Below are 12813 nucleotides of genomic sequence, written 5' to 3'. Positions count from 1 at the left end.
GCTCCAGGTTAGAGCTTGTGGTCCCGATCCTCAAACCTAATGAACTCAAGATAGCACTAGAATTCCAAGAGTGAACAGCTCATGGTACTAAGTGTTAGGTTAGTCTTCAGAGCCTCTCTATTAACAAACCCATCAAATTCTGGATTTTTCTGTGCGTTGATCATAATTGGAGATGTCAGCAAGAAGCACCTTCTTTTGGCCAAGAAGCATTGATGTCCTTTATCATTGACAGTTTTCCATGCATTTTCCTGATAATAACATCTCTGAAAGTCATCTCAAATTCTTCAAGGATCACACTGTCATTCATATGCTTGCCTTCAAACAGATACCTACCGATTCTAGAGTTTATTACCCTCCCATTGGGGGGATTATAATATTGTATATTCATCGACAGGTCCTCCCCCTGACAGCCACAAATTTTCCAGCTGAGCACAAACCTTCAATATATTTATCCAGCACAAAACTTCCGTAGCTCTCTTTTTAAAGTTACTGCTCTTTGAAAATGGTGACATAGGAATGTGAAGATTGATCTTGCAATTTCTGATTAGGAACTTTCCTTGGGGAAATATCTTCAAAGGGTGCCCTTATATTAGTTCTCTGCATGTGTTCACTCATATGATTATATGCCTTCAAAATATTCCACAAGTTTTTCTACACATTACCTGAAATGAACAGTATGATCTCTTCTGACTGCTCAATTTTGTAGTTAGCTAGATGTTTGGCTGCAATATTTGCTCATGAGTTACACTACTGCTTCCTCTAGCCACGGCATATGTATAAGCTGGCTCATCTAAAAGAGATTGTTGCAAGTTGTGCGATGATACTGTCCAACTTAGCACAGTCAGAGTAATATCCCAATTTGAAACAACACTCTTTTTGTAATCAAGTTTCTTATGTGACTAGTTCCAAATAATCTGTGGGGAGTTGAGAGCACCTCTCAAGAGGGTGTGTTCTTAAATCAAAGTCTTTGTAACCAGACAAATCTTTATGGTGTACACCTATTTTCAGAATTTTATCAATTAAGGGTGATTTAAGATGTTTGACATTTATTTGTTTATAAAAAAAATTACAAATTATATAAATATTTTTAACATGAGGTGAAAAAATTCAAGTTATTCATATGATAATGAAATGTTCTCCTCCACAGGCACTTTATTATTAGAAGAAGATATCTTTAATGCGATATTACAGACATAATCTTTTGGTCTTATAATGGGCTTGGTTATAATGTGAAGAGCGCACAGAAAATACTTAGGGGAGGGGAGAGGGGTTGAACCAGTATTCTAAACTTTTATTACCATGAAGCCACATAAACAAAGATATAGAATTGAGAGAGCAAACATCAACAAGAAGAACACCAAATTTCCCATATTAAACCGTTTTGGGTCAAAAACCACAGCAGATCAATTGCTTTGACTCGCAAAATTGGACATTAAAACAGATAACACTCATGAGTACCAACTGTGAGAAAACACGAACCCTACTCGAAGCCTGAGTTACCAGATTCTCACCTGGACTTGGGAAGTACTGGTTCAATCCTTTCTGAAGTCTGTTCCTTGTCAGATTCTGTCAGAATTCTGCCACAGTGACCAAATTTCACTGGGAATGCTTTCTGAGGAACCTTGGGCATATTTTGTGCATATGGGCTAACATGTATAAAAAAAAGTATGGATTGTACAAAATCTAAAGAGATCTTTACCGTGGTTAAATCTGGATCCAAAACCTGCTTTCTTGGCATTGTCCTGTCTGATCCAAAGCTGCTTTCTTTGAATCATCTAGTATGATAATTAATTTGTGAACCTTCACAATATGGCACAATCATAACCTTGACCTTGGCCTATAGCATTACTTTTGTGCTTCTAATTTGTAATAGGAGAATGATGATGATGTGCTTGATAGCTTTTGATGATATATGATTGTGATGGCTGATTATTAATTTGACATTATTATTTTTGAACTGAAACATTATATGGTGGTGTAGTTTGCTCTAATGCTTTAATATTAGCATAGTGATGTGCAAACTTATTTGCTGCTGCGTATATGTGTGTATATGTATTTAAAACATATATTCTTGTACGGATGAACCGAAAAAAATCAGAATCAACCCCCAAAAAATTTGAACCCGAGTCTCAAACCCGAAACTAAATCTAAATCCAAACCAGCAACTTAGCTGGAAGCGTGTTCTCCAAACAGCTGAAGCACCAACTTCAGTTGTGTCCAAAAACTCATAACAAACCTTTAGCCTTAAACCTTAGATCTGATTAATTAATAGTAAAGCATAGATTCACAACATATCAATAACACATAACACCATGATTTTTTTGCGTGGAAAATCTTGTTGGGTAGAAACCACGGTGGGGATGAACCCACAGGATAATGTACCTCGTTAAAAGGTATTACAATGGCAATGCACATGCATTCAGGCACACTGCTTACAGTTAACTGCTTAAATACAATAGGGAATGCTCACTGCCTTACAAAGTCGCATGAACTACCATGCACAATATATGAACTAGATAATAGCATCATCAACATGCTGGGTCAATTCCACTGAAGTACAGATTATAACTTTCTTTTCCACACTAGATCTTTACCTCTATTCGCCCATCTCTTTTTTATCCATGTTAAAAACCCATCCACATATGGATATTGATCATTACATTTATACAAATCATCAACCTTGGAGAAACAAATAAGTTTGACTAAACCCTCACCATCTAAATTACAAAATTATGAGTAATATATTATTTAATGCTTACCAATCCATGTTGGCTAAGTCGTAGCTCAAACATCTTCCTTGAACACACTACTCATACAATAATCACACCTCAATCAATCACAATGAACCACATCACCAAGCCGGCTAAGAACATGAACATAATCTCTCCAAGAAAAGTCATCGACAACACAATAGTAACACAATCTAGAAAGATCCACGAGCATCATGAATAATTTCAAGGACATCCACATCAATTCTAATTTTTGAATTTATAAACATCTTTGAAGGCACCTTTAGAACACAACAATAAGGAAGGTGAACCAAGAAAAATTGATTGCAAACCTCCAAATCACGAACCAATTGAGCTGAGGACAGACATTAATGTCCCAAACACGCCAGACAGATCCACATGAAAATATGCAATGCCAAACCATATCATTCACCAAATACTATCACATTGTCATCACTAAACATTTGAAAATAATTGACTCAACACATAAATCCACAACATACTCAAATCATCAAGTGAACCTCAAGTTGATGAGTCAACTATTGACATTCCTCTAACCAACGCATATGTTCGCTGATTGTGAACTTCAATATACTAGGCATATTGGACCAATAAGCTCACTGAATAACTCAAGAACAGATGTGTCATAGTATGTCATATAGGCACATATTTGCAACATAGGTGTACCTACAAGATCATCTTAATAAAATCATGGACATTCAAGATCAGTTGGAATTGATTGGATGCAAAATGGAAGAAGACGTGGTGATCACTTTGAAGAGTCTACCGTCTTCCCATGAGCACTTTGTTGAAACTCTTAACATTGCTTCCACTCATGTTGATGTATCATTCTCCAATCTTTGCATGATGCTTTTACAACAAGTTGATGGAAACAACAATTTGACTGTGGTATGAAGTACCAGTTCATCTTTGAATACACAAGCTTTTTTCCAGCTAACTCCATAAGGATACATGTAACTTTAAATTTCCTCAGTCTTCTCAGTAAAAATCCCTATGCTCAGTCATTAGAAGGTCTAAAGAAGAAAAATATTCAGCAGAACTATTGCCATATGTGTTTGGTCATATGAAGTTGGAGTGCTGTAAATGCTTAACTGCTCAAGCCAAGCAAATCTGTTTCATGGACTTCATAGCTAGAAGACTTGTTGATCATGTAAAATGTTTTGCCTGGTATATTGATTTAGATGCCTCTCGCCACTTCACTCATTGTTAGGATTGGTTCACAAATTTTCAGTCATTCTTAGATTCAATCACATTTGTGGGAGGGAAAGAGTACATTGGTGTCAGAAAAGACAATACACAGATTTAGTCGAGGACTTTGGAGGATGGAAATTGATTTTCCTTGATATGTAATATGATATAAAAGTGTAACTCAACCTTCTCTCAATTAGTCAAATTATGAGACATTCCCCTTGGCTAGACGTGATCCTTGATTCACATCAATGCAATATCATTGATTAAGAGACTTAGTCTACTATGTGTGTGTTTAGGATCATGGCCTTTTTGGGCTTGTTGGCTCTATTGATTCTCAAGATCTTGCTATGGCAGCCCAACGCTCCTCTATTAGTATACTCCGACTTTAGTGGTATAGGCATTTAAGTGTGCACTATCTTTCTTGGCTTGTTCCAGAAGATCTTGTCATTGATTGAGATTCAAATTCTTGGTAGTTGTGGAGCATGTTAGGCTAGGATGCAACATTGTACTCGTTTTCTAGATTGATACTCTTGGATAGCTTCCAAGTTATTAGAACTAGGCCATGTTGATATCTATGAAGAGCTTCTAAGGGATTACTCCTATTATTGGGTCCATGTTTTTTTTATTCAATTGTAAAATGTGTGTGTATTTTCCTTCATAAAAAATCGAGTGTTTGTTTTGTTCTATAAGTTCAAAGCAATTTTAGAAAAAGAGTTTGGTTAACATGTATAAAGTGCCAATTAACTGTTAAATTTCTAAGGATTGGTTGCAGATGCAATTGCTTTGCCTATTAAGGTATGTGTTTTTCAAGTGCAATGACCTCTTGCATTTATACATGGATTAAGACAAGAAGACACATGTCCCTTCCATGTCTATTCATTGATTTAATATTTAAGATAAATAATTAGATAATAATTATTGTAAGATTACACACACATATAGCCACATACACATTAATTGTCTAAGGATTATTAATCATAATAAGCAGTCATACCAATGTATCTCATGGTTAAATCAATCCAACTGAAGCTACAACATCAACACTCCCTCTTAGCTAGGGAGGATATACACATGACCATATGTTACCTCAATGTAATATGAGAATATCTTCAATTAGAAGATATTCAACATTTTGATATCATGAGTATTGGCCTCTAGAATAATAACATATAATATTCAGCAAGTACTCTGAATAATAGCATCCAAAATATTAACACATGATATTCACTATTTTGAAATCACACGAGTATTGGCCTCCAAAATATTGACATACGATATTCACCAAATACAGTGAATAATGGCTACCAGGATATCAACTCATGATATTCACCATGTACTTAAGGTTTAATATCACATTTGATATCATGAGTATTGGCCTCTAGAATATCAACATATGACATTCACCAAATACTATTTGAGTAATGGCTTCCAAATTGTTGAGATACGAGATATTCACCAAGTACTGTAAGGGCCTCCTGAACACGAAGTCACATGATATTCACCAAGTACTTTATGTAATGGCCTTTAGAACATCAATTTGCGTAACATTCACCATGTACTCAATTTTTATAAGGTATGTGCAAACACAATCTCATAATGTATACCATATAAACATCTACCATGCAAAGTATAATCTATCATGATTTGCATAGACATCGTAAGATATCCATCATAATAGAAAATTAAGTTATTGTAAGATCGTCACCTTTCAATAACTTCTGCAAATAGAAGTGATTATCATTTGGAAGTCGTCACTTCCTCTTGATGTACACAGGGGATAGGTCCATTAAGGTCATATAGCCACACACAAGGACTTTCAAACTTCCTTTGAAAATCAATCATCTAAGCTTTTCAACCAGAGTTGCCTTTGATGAAGTGTCATACTCCCCTTGAATCTGATATGATCAAGACCCTTTGGACATCAATCTTTTGAGCTCCTTTGCCTTTGAAGAAGTGTTAGACTCCTCCTGAATTTGATATCAATCCTCCTTATCCTGCAAGAACATTCTTGGAAAAGATCAAGGCAAATAGCTCTTATAGAACATATTGATAAAAAATAAGAGAGAGGCTAGTATAATACTCAAGGATAATAATAATTCTGCATAATAAGATCATAACAATATAGATAAAATAAATATCTAATTTTTATTTAATCATTTTGGTCAAATTTAAGTATTTATTAAATATTATCCCATTGTATTGACAAATATTTTAAAATAATCTCTCTCTCTCTCTCTCTCTCTCTCTCTCTCTCTCTCTCTCTCTCTCTCTCTCTCTCTCTATGTATGTATGTATGTATGTATACAATTATAACATTTGATAAAACATTGAACATAGAATAAATATATACCTTTATACGTACCATATTGGGTCGGTACACAAATGATAACAACGTAGTAATTGCATTTTGACCGGCATGGGTAACAATTCACCCATAATAACTTAATAGATCAAATGAATAAAGGAGTTGCCTGTTCAATTCTTATATTTATTTCTCCCTTTTTCATTTTTGACACTTGCCACATTTTACACTATGCTTATATAATAGTTCCACCATTCGTATGTGGCGTACGAACCGGCCTAGGATGCAGTCGTCTGATTTTTGCCCAATTTTCATCATATATGAAATACCAACATCAATTCAATATAAATTACGCTTGTAATGTTCTGAACATATATTTGATTTTACTTGTCAATTCTTCTTCAACGTAATTAGTAAAAGCTACTGGTGGAACATTAAATTAATGCTAACGACATCCTTGCTAATAGTTTGAATTTTACTCTGAATAATTTCTATATCATTTGGAGTCTTTCAAAGCTTGATTTTGATGCTCTCTTTACTTGTCATCATATATGTTCACCTCAATTTCACAAACTATGATTCCAACCAATATAAGTGTCATCGATAGTCCTTTAGCATTACATGTTCATCCTTCGCATATCAACCATTCGCCCTTTGATTCTAGTAGTCTTCCCACAGTAAAGTTCCAAACATACATGACTAATAGTCACTGTGAAATTCTGTGAAACAATTGCCTTAGATTGTGTATAGAGAGAGCCGATTATAATAAAATTTTCAAGCAAAATTTTTTCCCATTTCTACTCTTTATTCTCACATCAAATTGACTGTGTAGATTACTTTGGTGGGCCCTAATTGCCAAAGTTCATAAACACTTGAAAACGAAGGACATCCTTATTTGTCTAGAATTAAGCATCTTGCATGGTCCCAGTGCTCCTGCATCATAAACAATAGATATAAAAATAACATCTAAATCAGAAACAAATGACTTTGCGTTGTATCCAATGTAGACATGCATTATCTATAAGCGGTCATGAGCCTGATGCTCAATGTTAGTAATAATAGAATAGGCTTTATCCTTCCTCTCAGGACTCCTTCGCTTGATTTTGTGAAGCATATCAATATGTAAGGTGCTTCTAGATTTAAAGTAATGGTGATTGTTGCCAAGAACTTTTTGTCTCATGAGAGCAAAGTCAATAACTAGAATGGTCAGGGTCCCATCCATGTCAACACTACTCTTAGTCTTGGCTTTCCGCTTGGCTTTACAGTAGCAGAATTCAAAGATGTGGGCATTATTGGTGCCCACAATAATCTTGTTGCAAAAAAACATTGGTGCTCTATTTGAAGGATTTGGATTGATACCACCTTGCCAAACAACCCTAGGAGGTGTTGCATTTGTAGTATCCCCTGGGATACAGAGAGCCCTTCATAGGCTTCTTCCCATATTTGCACCACACCAACCGATCGCAAGGAAGGCTCTTGCTCATTTGATTGCTCCCTATCACTGTCGTAGAAATGTCTTCCTCTCGTGACTTCCTAGCAAGCTGAAGATCATTGTCTCCATTCTCAACGCAACTCGATCACATTTCAATGTTTAACATGTTTGCTATCTTCAAAGTACGGCGCATTCAAAACTGAATCACTATTGTAGTATTTTGCTGCTCACCATATAAATGTCAAAAGAACTCTAAGTTCGAATGTGCTTTGATGCCATGTTAAGTTTCCAAGGACCCTTTGCAGATGTAATTGCATTTCTTGTTAAGGTATGTGTTTTTCAAGTGCAGTGACCTCTTGCATTTATACATGCTCTAAGACAAGAAGAGACATGTCCCTATAAGGGGCATGTTGATTCATTAATTTAATATTTAAGATTAATAAATAGACAATAGTTATTATAAGATTACACACACATAGAGTAATTGTCTAATTATTATTAATCATAATAATCAGTCATACCAATGTATCTCATGGCTAAATCAATCTGACTAAAGATACAACATCGACATTAACAACACCTTGCACTCAACAATATGGTGTTGTTTAGTGTAGAAACCCCACAATCATATGTGTTTTTCAAGTGCAGTGACCTCTTGCATTTATACATGCTCTAAGACAAGAAGAGACATGTCCCTGTAAGGGGCATGTTTATTCATTAATTTAATATTTAAGATTAATAAATAGACAATAGTTATCATAAGATTACACACACACAGAGTAATTGTCTAATGATTATTAATCATAATAATCAGTCGTACCAATGTATCTCATGGCTAAACCAATCCGACTAAAGCTACACCATCGACATTAACAACACCTTGCAGTCAACAATATGGTGTTGTTTAGTGTAGAAATCCCACAATCATCAAAATGTCCCGGTCTATGCTTGAACACACGAATTTGCCAAAGAAGTTTTAGGCTGAAGCAATCCACACTGCTGTCCATTTTCTCAACCACTCTCCTATAGTGGCTGTTAGGAAGTAGACTTTGGAAGAGGTTTGGTTAGGCTATAACCCCAGAATCAATCATCTTGAAGTTTTTGACTCCATTGCTTTTGTCTAGTGTGATGCCCCCTTCTTGAAGAAGGATTCTGTTGTGAGGTTTTCACACCATCGCCCCAAAATTTTGGGGACTCCCTTTTTTTTCGATTGCCTTAGCAATTTTCGGCCCAGAGGTTTCAAATTTGAAGATTTCATGTCTTGGACACCTTCAGGGCTAGTGGGGAGAGGGTTAGATTTATTTTCACCCGGTTTCAACTTGATTTTCCAGAGTCACCAATTTCATCTTTAGGTCGAACAAATTTTAAAAGAGCAACACTTGGCAGGATAAAATTGTAAATTTTGTACTTAGACATTTTCTTTTGAAAATTTGGATATAATTGTATGTATAAAATTGGATAATTTTCAAAAAATGAAAATTTTGTGAAGTCTGGTCTTTTGGAAAATCTTGATTATTTTTGGTGAAAAGGATTAATTTTTGTGATGGTGAAATAAAATTGCAAAATCGATTTTAGGCTCTAGAGAAATAATTTTATTTGTGTTAAAAAGCTAAAATTACTTAGCTAAATCTATTTAGAGAGAAATTGCAAAAAAATTGGTTTTAATAGAGTAAAGTTGCTTTGAAAACTTTTTGCCTTTAATGAAATTGGTAATTTAATATTGAAAAAATGGCTTTTGGTTAGCCATAATCCAAATTTAATGACGCATTAATTACTAATCCCCGATTAAATGGAAATATTTAACACCCTCAAGGCATTATTTAATTTTTTTTTGCAATTTAGAACTAATTGGCAATTTAGAAAGTTAATTTTCATCATGGCAAATTAATTTTGGTTAAGTATTTAATTGTGGGCCATAATTTTGCATTAATTATTTGTTTTTCTTTCTCCCACGGTCCAAGAAGAAAGTTGGGTATAAGAGGAGGCCTCTCTCCCATTTCTTCCTCACTTCTCAATTCTCCTTCTCAAGGTGTTGGTGATTTTGCAAGAGCAGATCTGCACTCTTCTTGCTTGGCGAAATTTTGTGGAAGGCAAAATTTGTGGGAGCTGAATTTTGTGGAGGCCGAAATTTGTGGAAGATAAAATTCTGATTTTTTCAAGAGGTTGCGATTTTTGCCCTAGGTTGGGTAATTTTATTTGGAGGTGAATTGGATGATAAATTTTCGATTTGCAAAGGGATTTGAAATTCTTGAAGTCATATCCTAGGTTTCGAAAAGTCGCTATAAGATTATTGGTTAAGGTGAATTTTCATTGTCTAGAGTTGCAAGGGGTGTTTAAGCTGACATCCATCTTTCGTTCTACTCTAAGGATTGCTCCTCTTGGTTCTTCTTGCCTTCTGGTCCACCACTCTACCATCTCGTAATAGGGCGACGAGCATGGAGGATGTTAGTGCAAGTAAGAATCTCAAGCGGGCAAACACTAAGAAAGACAAAGAGGATATGATGCCCAAAACTCCCTTCTTCTCGAAAATGAAGAGAATAACCGACACCAATATCGCTACAATGGACATGATACGGATGAAGGACAGACTTAAGGAAGGACAATACCCTTTGGCTATAGGTAGAGTTAATTTCAATTCATCTAGAGTTGCAAGGGGTCCTTAAGTTGACATCCTTCTTTCGTTCTAGTCTAAAGATTGCTCCTCTTGGTTCTTCTTGCCTTCTGGTCCACCACTCTACCATCCTGTAATTGGGCGACGAGCATGGAGGATGTTAGTGCAAGTAAGAATCCCAAGCGGGCAAACACTAAGAAAGACAAAGAGGATATGATGCCCAAAACTTTCTTCTTCTCAAAAAATGAGGCAAATAACCAATACCAATGGCGGCACCATAAAAGGATATATAAAAGGCAGTTGCACATCACAACCCAAGTGTTGACACTTCCATTTCAACCATGATGAGCAACGTTGAGGTGGCACTTGATTTTGAGGATATCAAAGAAGAGGATGTCAATGAAACAGATTTTGGATCGAGGTTGGATGAGTTGGGGAAGGTTGCTATCAAGAAGAAGCATTTGGGCACCCTTTTCTCTCTCAATGCTTTTATTGGATTTGAGAAAGAATATGAGAAGGATCACGAAATGATACTACAAGCAGCAAGTGGCGTGGCGAAGTTAGCAGAACTTGGGGCGAAGCACACACCTTGTCCTCCAATGGAAGAAGTTAACGAAAGGCTAGCTAAGTTCATTGCCTTAGCTAAGAAGATGAAAGAAAAGGGAAGATTTATATTAGAAGATCATTTGATGAAAGCCGAAGTGGCAATTTCTTTTTTTTTTGGAATAGGACAAGTGTCTATTTCTGATTGGCCACCATTTTGGTGCCTTCTCATTGGTTGCCGCTTTTTACACTTTTTTCATTGGTCCATTGATGAGGTGGCAGCTTCTCTTTGGCCGATGGGGTGGCAACCCTAATTAGGGTTTTGAGGATCCAATCTGGATCATTGATCTTGTTTTGATCTCCACCGTCCATTGTATTTCTGGCCCCAATAAAAGGCCATTTGTTCTCATTTGTAAAAGGGTTGGAGAAATTGTTGCGAAGATAATACCAAAATTGCTCTCTTTTTCATTGTTGTGATTTGCATGTTGATTTAGAACATTGGGTATTATTGCATGTTTTCTACTCCCACTTACTTAGATTTCCTTCCAAGTTGTTAAAGTTGGTTTCATTTCAAGTTGCTAAGTAGGAGTGAAGTAGATGGATAGTTGTATGGTAGCATTGGTAAATGTTTGATAGGGATCAATACTAGACCACTAGCATCCTAGCGGTTGGTTGGGAAGCTTTGTGTGGTAAGCTATTATATTATTCCTTCGAATCATTGCACCTGTGGAAGTGAGGCCGCTAGTCAGCTCTCATTAGGTTCGATCCCCGTCCATTTGCTAACTTTCCATTCATAGGAGTAGGAGTAGAATAGTAAGTAGCTGGGTAGTTGAAGCTTAGAGAAGCAAGTTAGAGGAGTAAGTTAAGTATTAGAGCACATCCATTCACCTCCCATAACCATCGCTTTCCCATCAGCATCATTCTTGGCAGACACATCCTTCATCACCACCACCATAAAACATTATTTGCCACTCGCATATTTCACAAACCCATCATCATCTCCATCATTCCACCAAAGTCCAAGTCATCCTCGAATGAATAGCGTAGGGCCGCCTACGTGATTACCGGCAAATCACATCGATAAAATTGAGCATCCAACGGTGTAAGGAACATTGGAGCTATTGCTTATGTCTTCATGAGTAATAACTTTTCAAGAGAGGACTTGCATGTTTGATATCCCATATTGAATATTCAAATCCTAATATGTTATGTAAGTGATACAAAACTCGCATCAACAGATTCAGTGATAAATAATAAAAATAAATGAATAAGTAATAAATTGTATATATTATCAAATTACCTAAATGCAAGAGTATAATTGATTTAATACTTTAAAATATTAAATCATAGTAATAATATCAAATTATTATGAAAAATAAATAATATAATGTTTGAATAAAATATAACCTACATTGTAAATAAATAATAATATTACCATAGTTACACCACCCTGGGGGACGGGGGGACGGCGAAACGGGGGGACAAGTTTTCGGGACGGGGGGACAGAGGGGCCTTAATTTGGGGACGGCGGGGGGACGGTGGGGGGACGGCGGCAGGGGACAAGAGGGGTGTATATATCTATGCATATGGTAGTTAAAAATGTTAGTTATGAAAATATGTATTGCAATATAGGATGTAAAGATGTAAAAGAGTGAATACTTGAAACATTGCATTGAATTGGAACATCGAACATTAAACATAAATAGTTGAATTTGCAAATAGTGAATAGCAGGATGTCTCCCATCCTCGGTGGAGGTGGTGGAATCTAGTGGCACCGCTGGGGACGGGGAGACGGAGTCCCCAAGTCTCCGGTGCGTTGAAGTCTCCGAGACGTCGGGCAAAAAGGGGGGGGACGCGTCCCCGTGTTACTATGAATATTACATATAAATAAATAATAATGAAAGAAAAATGTAGAATCTCTAAAAGCCGTGCAACTTGAGGCAATGATTGGATAGAGTCTATCACACGGCTTTTATAAGACTTA

At 36.1% G+C, this 12813-nt stretch overlaps 1 protein-coding gene across 2 annotated transcripts in view; it reads left to right on the top strand.

The window, feature by feature from the left end:
• Positions 1 to 12813, top strand: part of LOC149559831 (uncharacterized) — a 55042-nt gene that overhangs the window by 32354 nt on the left and 9875 nt on the right. The window lies entirely within an intron of this gene.

This window comes from Cupressus sempervirens, chromosome 4, assembly GCF_028749045.1.
Source record: "Cupressus sempervirens isolate cs-2001-9-10 chromosome 4, ASM2874904v1, whole genome shotgun sequence".
NCBI lineage: Eukaryota > Viridiplantae > Streptophyta > Pinopsida > Cupressales > Cupressaceae > Cupressus > Cupressus sempervirens.
The sequence above is the reverse complement of the archived record's forward strand: the minus strand, read 5'-3'. Positions and strand labels throughout refer to the sequence as shown.